The following is a 16660-nucleotide window of genomic DNA, read 5'->3' as shown; positions in this document are numbered from 1 at the left end:
AAGCCATAAGCATTCCACAACCATCCATTAATAGAATTATCACAACAGGAAACAATGAAATGAGGCTAAGTACTCCATCCATACCGAACTATACCATAGTTCCTTAAACCTTACGGTTCAATCTCATACCAAGTCCTACATTGACCTTTCATACATCATTTTATTTTCGTTACAATCATACAATTAAACGACCTTTCACCTATTCCACGATGAACCTTATGTACGTGACTTCAACTATAATCATCACATAGGTTCAAAACTTACCAAGCTCAACTCCAAATATAAACATAGCGCCTATTAGCCATGAACTCAAGGTACTTACCTTTTCCGCTGTCCAAAATCGACTCGGTAAAGTCGCACCCTTAATGTAAATAATTTATAGAAAATATATAGTGGGTTCGCACACATAGTGCTTAATAATCAACCGCGCACACTTAGTGCCATGTACTTTAAACTCGCACACTTAGTGCCATGCATTTCAAGTTCGCACACCTAGTGCCAATCTCACAACTGTGAACACTTATTGCCCGCACACTTAGTGCCGAAAACCAGCCACTCTATATGCTTCACTTCCTTTTTACATTCGACAATTTCATCTCTACATACATATACATTTGTATACATTTCATCTCATTAAACACAATTGCATAGGTATTACGATCATTTAAATCAATACCAAAGATATGCTTAATGACTTACCTTGTGTTAGGTAAAATAGTTCCAAGTCGGCTACTCGATGACCTTCGATTTTCCCTTGTTGGATGCCTCTCCTTTAGGATCTTGAGCTTAAACAAATAAATTAACTCATTTAACCGCTTTGCTACATATATTGGTATCCACATTTTAATGATTTTATGACATACGAAACGACATGGTAAAATTTTCATCTTGCTACCTTATGTTCTTAGCTTTCGGCTAATAACCTTATGCAATTACCATACTATCAATAATCTAATCACACATGCATATGCATACTTGGACATTTGGTAATCACGTTTGCTAATTTTAAACTCAACATCACATAAGCTCCCAAGTGATGGCCGAATATGTATATCTATACTATCACCTATAATTCATCTAATCACAAAATTTCATCTCATGAACACTTGACCCATTTTTTTTACCCCATATGGCCGAATGCTTCATTTGTTACCCAACTAACCATTCAACAACTTCAACCTCATTACCACCCTTTTATGCCTAATTATCTAAGTCAAGATAAAATCATCAACATGCCTAACTATAGCCGAATGTGCAACATTAATCTATCATTTCCATTTCATTTAACACTTAACATTTACCACATATCGATTCACCAAACTCTTCATCTATTCATGCTCTCATATTCGGTCACCCATACCTATACTAACCATATAACTAATTAATCCTAGGGTTAAACACAAGTACAATATTTAAGCACCATGGCCGAACCTTCATGAAGTTGCTAAGACCCATCATTTCTACTCCTCACACACTCTCACATCCAATCCTTTTTATTAAACACTCAAGCTCAATCATCTTCATGCCTCATCACCACAACATCAAAACACCAACCAAGAAAGACAACACCCATGGCCGAATATCATCTCCATCAATAGCAAAAATTTAAACCATGGGCTAGGTAGAACTTAAACTAACAACTAAAAACATGCATGAATTTCAAAAAAAATAACATCAAACATACCTCAACCTAGGTACAAGCATGGCCGAACTTCTTCACCTTTCTTTCCCTCACTCACGGCAATTGTAACAAGGAAAAGGATGAACACTCCTTCTTCCTCCCTTATTTTATTCATCTTTTTCCTTTTTAATTCCTTTCTTTAATTTATTTTATCTCCAATAACCCAATTTCTTATTATAATATCTAATTCAAACAAATATATTGCCCATCATCAATCTATCTTGGCCGGCCACTATAAGGGAATTGGGCAATTTGACATGCAAGTCCACCCTTGTGTTGACATGCACTAATAAGCCCTTTAAAATTAGCCTATCATATTTCACCATGTCTCATGTTGATCCCTATTTAATAATTCCTCATGCAATTGACAAAATTAGGGAATGAAACTTCCACATATGCATGTACACACATAATAAGCATAGAATATAACAATTAATTATTTTTATGACTCGGTTTTGTGGTCCCGAAACCACTTTCCGACTAGGGTCACATTAGGGCTGTCACAGGTGAAACTTGCCGTGTATTCATCGATCACAAGAGTCTGAAGTACTTGATGACTCAAAAGGAATTGAATCTGAGACAGCGAAGGTGGCTAGAGTTGATTAAGGATTATGAGCTTGTGATCGATTACCATCCTGGTAAGGTGAATGTAGTTGCCGACATGTTAAGCAGAAAGTCCTTGTTTTCTCTGAAGGTTATGAACACACATTTGGTGCTATCTGATGATGGTTTAGTTTTGATGGAGTTGAGAGCCAAACCGATGTTTCTCCAAGAGGTGTGCGCAACTCAGATCAATGATAGTGACTTGCAAACCAAAAGAGCACAATGTGAAACGGGAGTCGAATTAGATTTTTAGATTGTTTCTAATGGTTGTTTAATGTTTTGAGATAGGGTCTGTGTACCCAAAGACGATGAGCTTAATCGAAATATTTTGCAAGAGGCACATGACAGTCATCTGTCAATTCACCCGGGAAGTACCAAGATGTACAATGATTTAAAGACCATGTACTAGTGGAATGGTATGAAAAGAGATATCTCTAAATTTGCCTCAAAATACTTGATATGTCAGCAGGTCAAGGCTAAACACCAAGTGCCTTCAGGTTTATTACAGCTTGTAATGGTTCCCGAATGGAAATGGGGTAGGATCACCATGGACTTCGTGACTGAACTACTGTTAACCCTGAAAAAGAAAGATGTTGTTTGGGTTGTAGTGGATAGACTAACGAAGTTGGCTCACTTTATTCCTGTATGGACATATTATGCTCTTGATAGATTGGCTGACTTATACATATCTGAGATTGTGAGATTACACGGGGTACTGTTGTCGATCATTTCAGATAGAAACCCGAGATTCACTTCGAGATTTTGGAAGAAACTACAAGAAGCCTTGGGTACAAAATTGAGTTTTAGTACGATGTTCCACCTACAAACCGATGGTCAGTCTGAGCGGATGATTCAAACCTTTGAGGATATGTTATGGTGTTGTGTCCTTGAATTTCAAGGTAGTTGGGAAAAATATTTACCATTGGTGGAGTTTGCCTACAACAATAGTTTTTAAACGAGTTTAAAGATGGCACCTTATGTGGCACTATATGGTCGGAAGTGCTGGAATCCATTGTATTGGACGGAACTCAAGGAACACCAGATTCACAGGGTTGATTTAATCAAGGAAACTAAAGAAAAGGTTAAAGTGATCCGCAATTGTTTGAAAGCGACATCAAATAGGAAAAAGTCATATGTTGATTTGAAAAGGAAAGAAATTGAGTTTCAAGTTGGAGATAAAGTATTCGTGAAAGTGTCTCTCTGGGAAAAAATTTTGAGATTTGGCTAGAAAGGAAAATTAAGTCCAAGGTTTATTGGACCCTACGAGATTACTGAGAAAGTTGGACAGTTAGCCTACCACTTAGCACTGCCATCCGAATTAGAAAAGATTCTCGATGTTTTCCATGTGTCCATGTTGTGTAGATATAGATCAGATCCTTCACATGTGATTTCACCAATGGAAGTTGAGATTAGACCGGACATGACCTATGGTGAAGAATCGGTAAAAATTTTGGCTCGAGAAGTCAAATAATTAAGGATCAAGGATATAACCTTGGTAAAAGTTATATGGCATAGACATGGAGTGGAAGAAGCCATACGGGAACCTGAAGAAACAATGAGAAGTCAATATCCGAACCTATTTACTGGTAAGACTTTCGAGGACGAAAGTCCCCATCCCAAAATTTGGTCTAGTCGAAACAATGGTTTCGGGACCACAAATTTGATGTCAAAATATTTAATTTATGATTATTATAAGGCCTAGAATATGAAACTAAGCATGTTTTAAAGTTTCATGAAGAAATTCTTAGTGTAAGGTGTCCAATTGGAAATTAGGGACCAAATTGAATAAATTGCAAAACTTGGATTTTAGAAGAAATTTGCATGAAATTAATTTATATTATTAATTAGAAGGTCTTAAAGAGTAATTTTCCCAATTTCTAAGCTTTTGGACAAAAATGGGCATGCATGGAAAATTTTGGAAGTTTAGTAAGGAAGGGCATTTTGGTCATTTGGTAATAAAATCAATAAAAAGGGGAAATGAAGGAAAAAAATCAGCCATTATTCTCCCTCCCTGCTACTGAAATTCCAAGGGACACTATAGCTAGGGTTTCTTCACTATCCAAGCTCAATAGTAAGTGACTCCTAGCCCCGTTTTTAATATTCTTTGTATTTTTGAGATCTTTGAGACTTGTTCTCTCCATTTCTACCCATATTTTAAGCTAGGGTTCATGTATGCAAAATGAACCATGTGTGACATGTTTGTTCTTTGATGATTTAGGGCGCAATATGAAAGTTAGATGTGGGTTAAACGTCTTTTCCTAAGTCATTTTCATGAAAAACCCTAAAAGTACCTTTTTGCAAAAGGTACGAAATATATGGTAGAAATGTGAAATAGAGGAAAATGTGGGCTATTATGAGTTTATAATACATTTTACTAGGCTTGGGTAACCAAGGAATTGCATGTATTTCATTTTACGAGCCTAGGGACTAAGTTGCAAAATTTTGAAATGTTAGGGGCAAAATGGTCATTTTGTCTGGGGGTTAATTTTAGGTCCAAAATAAATAGCATGTGGTATTAATAATTTAGTTTTACTAATATAGACCCCGAGGAACCAATTCCGAATATATATCGTTGAAACGAAAGGTTTCAAAATAATTGAAATACGAAACCTAAGCAATTACTAGGTAAGTTCGTGTAACTCGAATGTAAACTATCTTTAAATACATTAAAGATGTATATATATGTATGAATTATAATAGTAATATTTATTGTATGATAACTAATGAATTGTTAATGTTATGATGAAATGTCCCGGTTGAATAAAAAGGGATGTTTGATGGATTACTCGAATATGAAATAATGGTATAAAGGATCTAGCTTGAACGGGTGATCCTATAGTGATCTAGCATCCCAAAGAATATGTGTGCTTTGACGGATTTGGCCCAGATGGATAATCCAAATAGGATCTAAATTTAGCCTGGACTAGTAATTCAGACCTAGACTCGTAGGAGTATATGTCATTGTAGGGGATTTAGCCTGGATTGGTAATCCTGAAAATACTCTGTGAGCTACGTTGTGGGGGATTTAGCCTGGACTGGTAATCCCGCCATAAAAGTGAGGTTCACGGGTGTGCGTATTTAAAAGATCACTTGCATGATTTGATGGTAAACGAGATATCCATCGAGATTCCAAGAAATTCGACGGGATTAAAATGTTAAATGGGACTAGACATGTTTGAATTGATGAGCTCATCTATGAAGGATGTTACATTGTACTGGCATAAGACTAACTTAATGGTTGAGTACATGTGGTAGGAAATTATACTGTGAATGTTTGGCCTGAATGTCCTATATGGTTGCATGCTAAATAACCGGTAATTTTACTTTCCCGTTATCCGGACTTACTAAGCATGTTAATGCTTACCCCCTCTCTTTTCCCTGTTTTACAGAGCTCGTGGACTCATGAAGATTGAAAGACAATTAGAGCATTGTCAACACTATCAACTGGTCTTGCGTTGGTATATAGATACTTTATTTTGTTTCAATGGCATGTATAGGTTTTGGTTATTTTGTGATATGTGTCATTGGTTGGCCTATGTAAAGGTTTAAATATTAAACTTATTCTTTTTGTATATGGCCATAAGACATGGCTCATTTTGATGTAGGCTATAACCTACTAATTGTGCTTGTTTGTGGTTAAATGTTCTTGTGATGATTAAATGTGGTATATTATAAGACATATGAAATGTGGCCAAATCACTTTGTCATAATTGGCAATGAGTTATAATAATGAGCCAAGTCTAAATTTGTTGTTGAATGAGATGGAAATTCTAAATACAAGAAGATAAATTAGCATGTACATAACCAATGAGATGAGGCTAACATGCAATAGACCATTTATGGTAGTACTCGGACATATTTAGGCCACGTTAAACATTATTGAGGTTTACGAATATGAGTGGTTATAGAGAATGACCATCGGCTTAGATTTGTAGCCTCCAAAAGAGTCCACATGGATAGACATACGGGCATGTGTCTAGGCCGTGTGTGACACACGGTCAGCCCCATGGGTGTGTGGTATGGACATGTGTCCTGCGCACCTAAAATTTTTAGGTCAGATTGCATGGTATTAAAAACACGGGTAGAGACACGGCCGTGTGTCTCAACCATGTGGAGGACACGGCCTAGTACACGGGCGTGTGTCTTGGCCTTGTTTCCCTAAACACATAATGATGTCATAAACAGAATGCTTGAGTTTTTAGGCACGGGCGACAACACGGGCGTATCTAAGCCGTGTGAAGGACATGGGCCTGGGACACAAGAGTGTGCTCGGCCGTGTGAGAACCCCTGTAGGTTCAAAGTGAGAAATAAATTTAATTAATTCTACACTGTTAAGGGACACGGATGTGTCCCAAAGCACACGGGGATGTGCATTGCCTTCACACGGACGTGTGAGGCTTAACCTAGGAAATTTCTAAAATTTTTCTGAAGTTCTCGCTTTAGTCCCCGACCATTGTCAATGTATGACTTGGGCGTCGTAGGTCCATAATAGGGACAGTATGAATATGATTGATTGGTTTTAATTTGGATCAAAATTTTATAGCCCGAAATTTTCCCAGAAATGTCATGGTCATGCATAGTAATGCCCTGTACCTTGTCCCGGTCTCGGGTAGGGTAAGGGGCATTACAATATTACACAGCCTAGCCCAATAATTTTCGTACGCTCGTGAGAGGCCCATAAGCCCGTGGGGCCCATACGGCACAACTTGGCCCAAAATGGCCCAATATGGCCTCGGCCTATGAAATCGCTCATGATGGCCTTGTTGACCATACGCCCATGTTTAGTCACGCGGGCCACCATACAAGTACCCGCACGCCTATGTGGTGTCGACTAATCAGATTTTTCGACTTTTTGTTGATTTATGCTTTCAGGGTTGTGTTTACACACCTGTCTGTTTTGTCGCCTTACTGCACGCAAGCACTCCAAGTACCTATAATGGATCAAGTTGCCATTTAATTAATCACTATACAGTCTAATTAATCTAAAACCAACAAGATATTCCATCTCCAATGGAACAAACCATACTGTTGATCCAATAATAGAAGATTCCCCCTTTCCTACCGCGTCAATGATGATCTCCAGTCCCTTGGTTGACTCCTAATCAAAAAAATATGCAACCCTTTAAACAAACTACATCTAGAAACAGAGCAGTGAAGAATCAAATACTTACCAAAAGAGTGCTAAGAATCGTGAAGGAGATGATAACCAGCAAAACAAGGAGAGTAGTTGTAATGATTACAAAATCGACAGAGAGTATTGAAGGAAAAGTCGGCACAGTAAGGGTAGGAGGAGTAATGTTCAGCCAAAAATAAAACCAATTCAGAGAGAGGGAGAGAAGAAGAGAATTAGCCAAAGCAACAAGATGAAAAAGAGAAAAGCATTGAGTGCGAGGGAAGAGGGAGTATTCGGCCAAAGGCAAAAGTGAGAGCACGCTTGGTAGAAGAGTAGAGGAAGAAAATGAAACCAGCTAACAAGGGGAAAATAGCTTAAAAGGAGAAAAAAATTGAAAAGTAGAGAAAGAATTTACCCGAACGAACCCCAACACTATTCAGCCCAAAAAGAAAAAAGAACCAAAAAGAATTGAGAGCAACCGAAATGGAGAGCAATTCCCAATCCAAGCCGAATTCCTGAGTGACCAGAATACCAATTTGGCACCAACTCTCCTACAATTTCAAATTCCCATCTCTTCCTCCTAAAATCCCTCCAACATAATCTCCTCAACCACCAAATTCAAATTCCATTACAACTCTACAGTATCTCGGTCAAACTCTACTACCCACACGGCATAGGTAGCAAAATAAAACCCCAATTGTGCAAAGTAGGACTCGAACTTCAGACCTTAGGTAACCATAGCACGCCACTCATCCCCTAGACTAGCAGGCCTATTCTGACATAAAATACCTACATTTATTTAAAAGCCTACTGTCTAGAGATAGGGTCTATTCCTTTAAAAATAAAACTTTTGCACAAGCCAAGGCTTGACCCTAAGGCTTCTCAAACTTTTCCCCGAACACATAACCACTGAAGTAGATACACAATTGTGTCACTTTCTTGCATGACTAAACATTTATGTGCAGCCTCCTAATTGTTCCCATGCTCAAGACCTAATACTTCTATCCTAAAATTCGGGGCGTTACAATATGGCATGTATAGGCTAGTGAGTTGATGATATGTTTTGAGATAGGTTTTAGCCATGAGATTTCACTTGCTTTTGATATAAATGTTGGTGTGCATTTTTCCATTTAACTTGTCTTAATTTATGAGTTTGGTAAGTATTATACGATAAATTTATGGCCTTGAGTTTTGGCATGTTTTGTATGGTTGTTGTGATGGATATAAGTTTGCTCAATTAGCTAATTGTCAATAGGTGTATTATTGTTTTGAAAATGGCATGTTGTGTATTGTCTTGTTGATGATGAAATGATATGTTTTAAAGTATGAAATAGATGAAAACATGGTAAGATTATGCATGTGGAAGTTAGGTGAAAAATGTTGATTATGACACATTAATGTGATATGTTTTGGTTATGAATTGAGTAGTGAAATGGTTGATGATAAAATAACATGAATTGTATACAAATTGGTATGTTTTGGGTTGCCTATGAATGTATTGAAATTGTACCATTTTGGTTGCTAGGGGTGCATGAGAAAAGGGTGGTAAATTGGCTTTGCAAATAGCCTATTTTTGTCCACATAGGTAGAGACACGAGCGTGTGTCTTAGCTATGTGAGACACACAGTCATACTACACGGCCGTGTGTCCTCTAGGGTAGTCCTTTGAATTAAGTTAGTATACCCTACAGGTTTGGCATGACCTAGACTCATGAGAGTGTCTATTGGCCGTGTGTGACACACGGGCTGGCACATGGGCATGTGGCCGACTGTGTAACCTAAGTCAGTAACCCCTTAAGATTCCCAAAGGCCATGGCACACGGGCGTCTCTCCGGCTGTGTGGTGCAAGTCAGTATGTATGCTCTATTTTCACACGGCTTGTGACACGGACATGTCTGGTGGTCGTGTGAAGCACACAGCCAGTTCACACGGGCGTGTGACCCCTTAATGCATGAAAATTTTCTAAGTTTCCCAAAGTTTTCAAATGTTATCGGTTTAGTCCCGTACCTCTTCTAAGCATGTTTTAAGGTATCATAGAGCCTTGTAAGGGACATTGTGATTATATTGATTGATTTTTATGTGAAAATGAATGATTTATGTTGTGATTGATCAGTAACTGCTCGTAACCCTATTTCGACGGCGGATACGGGTTAGGGGTGTTACACTTAATATCAGAAAAGATAGAAAGAATGGTAATGGAGGTTTGAGGGAGTGTGTATTTGTGATGGGAGAAAAAATAGGAAATATGATATGTTACATAAATATTTTGCCTCCGGTAGGGCATGTGAATGTAAACTGAGATTGGCTTAGTTTACACAAATCGATACCCATGTGTACCAATACTATTAAAAAAACAACATGCACACTAGTACGAATTTGACCACCTTAGCTTATACACAAAAATCTCACTCCATTGGCACCAAAGTCACATTCTTTCTTTTTCTTGCACTAAAAACCCTTAAAATCCCAAACCAAAAGCTTAGTGGCTTGTGTTATGTTGTTTTTATTTTATATTATTTATTCTCCCTCTCTTTAAAAGGTTGAGTGTCACAATCCAAGTTCGGTGGATCCAAGACTTAGGCGTGTAGTGGTGGAATATTTTTTTTGCCGAACTATAATTTGCCGAATTATTTCTTTCAGCATATATGAGTGGGGGTATTGTAATAGCCTGATGATAACTATTGAAAAGAGTTATATTTTAGGCCTCTAGATGGAATTAATTATTTGAAATTAAGTAAATACATCTACATTTTTAGGATTATTTTAGAACATTGCATAACAAAGCTTGGATTGCTGAAATATTTAAAAATATTTACTTTTAGGAACAATTTTCTGCATTTCATTTGCTAAATAGGTTTATAAGAATTGTAAATAATTTTTATTTATTTTAATAGAATATTGCTGAGAATATAGGTACACAATATGCTCATTATGATTTGGCAATATAATTGGTGACTGATTGACTTGCCAATTCCATGCATTCATGCATATTCATACATTATTTGCTTAAGGACAAGTAATAATTTAGGTTTGGAGGTGTGAGAACTCTTGAAAATAGTTATATTTTAGGCCTCTAGATGGAATTAATTATTTGAAATTAAGTAAATACATCTACATTTTTAGGATAATTTTAGAACATTGCATAACAAAGTTTGGATTGCACTACATTGGCCATTATTTGTCACTTTTATCACTTGGAGAGGAAATGTGTGGTTTTTTGTGAACACAGGTGCTGGTAGAAGAAGGGGATGAAGAGGATGCAGAAAGAAAATAAGGGAATGAAATATTACCACGACAATTGGTAAGATTGGTTGCCAACAGAATTACCATGGCAATTCCGAGAAGATGACTCAACACTCTATCCACATCACTCACAGCTAGCTGGACGTATACTAGAAAAATCAATTTGAAAAAAGGAATGTAAAATGTGTGCTTAGGTGGGATGGATCTACCCAATAAAAGAAGGAGAGAGAAGGAGAAGAAAAGAGATGAGAATCATGATGAGAAATAGATTGGTGACAACAATTCTCTCTCTGTGCAAAGAAGAACTCGATTGGAAATTCCAAAGAAAGAAAGGTAGCAGCTTAGAAGAGAGTAGAATATAGATGCGAGGTAGGGGAAGAGAAATCTATCCTAGATTCACGTAAAATTAGAAGATTACTGTTCTGCATTTATTTTTCTAGATTGAAATTTTTCGGATTCGAAATTAGTTGAGAAATGTTGATGAATGATTCTATTATGATGTTTACTTTTCCACTCATGAACTAAATCTTTTCAGGGTTGGAGTTATTTGGGTTAATTTTTATCACCTTTAATGCCTAGGATTTGAGATTGTCTATATCACTGTTACATTCGATTCATGCTTATTTTAAATACATGCATGCAAGCTCTAGACATAGTTGAATGTATGCTATGTTCTTATATGTTTTTAATTCTGAAGAGGTTAAGAATACTGGATTTTGAATTGTTTGATGCAAGCGAATACTCGACAAAATATTCGTAGCACTTTAGACATAAATGTTGCAAGTTATACATAGAGGACGTTTATTGCAGTTATTAATCCCAAGTTCTATAGATGTACATGAACTTAGATTTTTAGCTTAAGATCTAGCTATTGAAAGACATAGGTCATAGTAACGAACCTCTAAGCAATAGATTGGACAATATTTTGCCATGGCATTATCTTGATATGGACATTTCTTTTAAATAATTCCAACCATATTCATTCAACAACAAAAATAATCTTGATATTCTTGTGAATTGCCACGTCATTTTATTTTCCATATCAATTCTTTGTTCGTTATAATTTAATTTCAGTAATTCATTATTCTAGTTTCTTATTCACTCTGAGCTTATTTCTGATATGTTGATATAATTAACAATATTATAATAACATACTCAATTTTTTACGAATTTCCTATCCTTGTGGAGATGATACTTACTTATCACTTTATTACTTGAATAACATGTACACTTAAATAATTGCATTAGTTATTTTACACGCTACAAGTTTTTGGCACCATTGCCAGGTGTAAACTGAAAAATATATAGGATTTTTCCTATATAATTTGTCACCTTTTTACTTAAATTTGTTGTTGAAACCAAGTATTTGATTAATAAATTAATGAAATATATGAAAATATGAAATTAGGATATGGAAATTATTAAAATGTTATTTTATGCTTTATTATATAGTTTTCATGTAGAAAATGGCTTCTTTTATATTAATTTGAGCATATTATATTTTCAAGCTATAAAGTGGGCCATGCATGATTAAATTAAATAATAAAATATAAAGTTATATTTAATAATTTATTTTAATATGTTTTATTAATAAATTCGGTTTTTATTAATTAAGTAAATTGATTAATTAAAATGGTTAAATTACATTCTTTGGTCCTCTAAATTATCTACTATTGCTGGACAGGTCTGAGAGCTTTATGTAGATTACAAAACCATCCAAATGGAGGACCAAGTCAACCCAAAATTCGGCTGCATGTGGATGTTCATAAATCAAATTTTGGTTTAATTACACAAGGTCCTTGAAGAGTTGAAGAAATTAGAGATTTACCCGGAGATTTGCAATTGACCGACTCTTGATCCTGATGATGTTGTGGCACCTAAATCAAGTAAAAATTAGCCACATTTCCACATTCATGGCCGGCCACCCTTGGATGAATTTTCAAAAGATGGACACTCCTATTTTTAGCAAATTAGCTCCTTTGCCTCACCTATAAATAAGACCCCATTTCTCACTTTTCTAATCATCCCTTATCCCTCAATCATCCCTCACTCATTCATCATTCTCTCCTCTTTCAACTCTCTTAGCCCTCACGCCTATCATCATCTTTGCATAAAGATTTTTAGCAAATTAGACTCTTAAAGAGACCTTGCTGGGCCACCTTGGAGAGCCATCAAAAAGGAGCGAAGCGAAGGAATGAAGGAGCGCTCGTCAGTCAGAGTCTTAGGTGACAGCCACTTTGATTTGGGTTTAATCTTTCTTTTCTTTAACTTAATTCAAGAATGTTTGCTATGTTTTTTCTGTTCTTGTTTACAACAATAATAGCTTAATTTTATTTAAGCTAGGATGATTATTTTGATTGAATAATATTTATTTGATTCATGCTTATAATGTTTGTGCCTCAATCGATCATGTTTTCAATTAAAATCAAGTCTATATTTAATTCATACGTGATTGAAATGCACCTGAATTAGCTGAGCGATTCTAACTAGACGATGGCTAATGGACATATAATTGAAATGCGCATGATCAATTTAGATCCTAACCTAATTAAATTGAGGTTACATAACAACCCTAACCAGGCTCTGCTCTCTGCATAGTTTTTAGATTTGTGTGATTAATCAGTTTCAAACCTAACACGTCCCTGTTACCTTGCATGAATACTAAGAAACCCTTAGTAAAAAAGGATTAATAAAATGTGTATTTACTATGTAAAGGATTTCGAAAGGACCTAATATGGTTTCTAAACTCATGAAAGATCGAGTTTCCATGGAATGTTTTTCCGAATATTAATAAGCATGTTGATAATAATTTGAGTTTAACTAAAATAATTGTCCTACCTTATTTATGTTATAATTGTTGCTTATTGTGTCAATTCTGCTAAAATCTATTTCATTCATATAGTTGCATGTTAGGATAAATCACATCAGGGATCATTGCATTTAGTTTAATATATTTTAATCATTATGTCTCAATTACATTTTTTTTATTTATCAAATTGTTATTATAATTTTACAAATTAATTGATTTAGCACAAATATAATCCCTGTGGAGACAATAGCTCTATACTTACTTATACTTGATAACGACTGTGTACACTTGCACAAACTCGAGCGTTACAAGTTTTTGGCGCCATTGCTGGGGATTGTCAACTATTGCCATAGTCATTTCTTTCATGAAATTATTTATTTTCAATTTGGTTATTTCTAACATTACTTCCTTATTTTTTTTAAAATTTTGTGATTTTCTTTTCAGGTGTTTATGAGCATAGATCGGATTATTGATTTACTCCTAGTAGACCTTGAAATTGAGCGAACTTTTAGACAAAGAAGACATGAATGAATAGCTCAAAGACAGAAAGAGATGGACCTTGGAAATTAGAATCAAGACCAAGGTAATGAAGCCGATCATGTACGAAATCCCATCTTCATTACCGATGATATGGATCGATGCATCAGACAATATGTTGTGCCACTTTTCAATGAGTTAAATCTAGGGATTAGAATGCCAGATATTGAGGCAACCCAATTCGAATTGAAACCAGTGATGTTTCAAATGCTAGAAACGGTCAGCCAATTTAGTGACATGCCCAGGGGAGATCCACATCTCCACCTTCAATTGTTTATAGAGGTGAGTGATTCATTCAAGATAGCCGGTGTGACTGAAGGCGCACTAAGGTTGAAGTTTTTTCCTTACTCGTTGCGAGATCGAGCACGAGCATGGCTCAATTCATTGCAACTAAGTTCCATATCTACATGGCACGAATTAGCAGAGAAATTTTTGGTAAAGTATTTTCTGCCTAGCAGGAATGCTAAGTTGAGGAACGTGATCACAACTTTCCAACAATTGGATGACAAGTCTTTGTATGAGGCTTGGGAGCGATTCAAGGAGTTACTTCATAAGTGTCATCATCATGGGATTCCTCTTTGTACCCAGTTAGAGACATTCTATAATGGTCTCAATGTACATGCAAGATTGATGGTAGATGCTTCTATGAATGGCGCACTTTTGTCTAAGTCTTATAATGAGGCTTATGAGATCATCGAGAGGATCGCGAGTAATAACTATCAATGGCCAACAAATCGAACAGCTCCAGGAAGACGAGTAGCTAGAGTTCATGAAGTTGATGCTCTCACTTCGTTATCAGCTCAGGTATATCTATTTCCTCTATGTTAAAAAAATTTACCACTAATAGTGCTAATAATTTTGCAGCTCAGCTACCAAGTCATTTGAAGTAGTTTCTTGTGTATATTATGGGGAAGGTCATTGTTTCAAGAATTTCCCATTGAATCCCGAGTCAGTGTACTATGTGGGGAACCAACATCAAAATAGGAGTGGACAAGGACCCCGATCCAACTTCTATAATCCTTCATGGCATAATCATCCCAACTTTTCTTGGAGCAACCATGGAAATGGACCAAACAACAATTTTATGCAGCATAAACCCAACCAATCTCAAGGGTTTAATCAGCAAGCTCCAAAACCAGCCTAAGCTAAGGCATCAAACAGTTTAGAGAACTTGTTAAAAGCATATATGGCAAAGAATGACGCTTTGATCCAGAGCCAAGCAGCAATATTGAAAATTTTGGAAAATCAAATGGGTCAGTTAGCTACAGAGCTTCGTGATAGACCACAAGGAACATTGCTGATCAATATTGAAAATCCAAGAAACTTGGGTAAAGAACATATCAAGGTAGTGGCATTGCGAAGTGGTAAAATTCTGGAACCCCAATTGATTGAGGCCGAAGATGAGCCTGTTGAAAAGGAGGAAAGTCAACCTGCTGTTGAAATTCCTACACCAAAGGAATCAGAATCTGTAAAGACTGACAAGGTAAATCCTAACTTAGTGAATTCAGATACTTTAAAATGTTCTTTGGATGCAGATTTACCTACTTAGAAGAGTTGTCCGGTTCAACTGAAAGTTCATCACCTCCATATTCGCGAATATTGCAGCAACATAAGTAGAAATAGGAGGTGCAATGCAAGAAGCTTTTGGATATTCTAAAGAAATTACACATCAATATTCCATTGGTGGAGGCTTTAGAATAAATGCCGAATTATGTGAAGTTTATGAAGGATATACTATCCAAGAAGAAACGACTGAATGAGCATGAGACTGTCGCCTTGACAAAAGGTGCAGTTGCATTCCTGTAAAACAAGCTGCCATTGAAATTGAAGGATCCAAGTATCTTTATGATACCCTATAACATTGGTGAATCTTACTGTGGTAAAGCTTTGTGTGACTTAGGAGCAATTACAACTTGATGCCTAAGTCTATTTTCAAGATGCTAGGGATAGGAGAAGTAAGACCTACAACTGTGACGCTCCAGCTAGCATACCGATCTTTAGCATACCCTGAAGGAAAGATCGAGAATGTTTTGGTAAGAGTCGATAAATTTATTTTTCCTCCTGATTTCATTATTCTAGATTTTGAAGTAGATAAGGAAGTGCCAATTATCCTTGGGAGACCTTTCCTAGCCACGGGAAGAACGTTAATTGATGTGAAGAAAGGTGAACTCACCATAAGAGTTCGAGATGGTCAGAAAACTTTTAACATTCTTAAAGCCATGAAATTTCCCGATCCAACAAAAGAGTGTTCAGTTATGAAGAGTTAGAAACCTTGATTTCTATGGAAAACAATTTTGAAGAAGATCCATTGGAGAAAGCCTTAGGGTTTGACCCTTTGGAGGATAAAGAATGCAACACCCCTAACCCGTATCCATCGCCAGATTAGGGTTACGAGGCATTACTGGACAAAACACAACTCAGTACATTCATATAATACATTACCTGTACAAAGGTATATCAACTTCTTTCCAATAATTCTCAGAATCGAATAGCAACCATTTATTGATCTATATAAATCAGATGTGCATTTGTAAGCAATTCAACCAATTAAAATTAAAAATTCTTTATAATTCAATTACATTAATATCGTCAGCCTATTCAAGTATTTGAACCAAGCTATTATACGCTAAAACCAAAATTTCCATATGTTTCATAATTACAAAGTTAGAACTATA

At 36.1% G+C, this 16660-nt stretch overlaps 1 non-coding gene across 1 annotated transcript; it reads right to left on the bottom strand.

The window, feature by feature from the left end:
- Positions 1 to 14450: 14450 nt before the first annotated feature.
- On the bottom strand, positions 14451 to 14557 carry LOC121217251 (small nucleolar RNA R71). Its single transcript, XR_005913365.1, has one exon. It is a non-coding gene; the product is annotated as a small nucleolar RNA R71 (small nucleolar RNA).
- Between the last annotated feature and the right edge of the window lie 2103 nt (positions 14558 to 16660).

This window comes from Gossypium hirsutum, chromosome A02, assembly GCF_007990345.1.
Source record: "Gossypium hirsutum isolate 1008001.06 chromosome A02, Gossypium_hirsutum_v2.1, whole genome shotgun sequence".
Classification (NCBI taxonomy): domain Eukaryota; kingdom Viridiplantae; phylum Streptophyta; class Magnoliopsida; order Malvales; family Malvaceae; genus Gossypium; species Gossypium hirsutum.
Note: the sequence above shows the minus strand (reverse complement) of the source record. Positions and strands in the feature narration are given on the sequence as shown.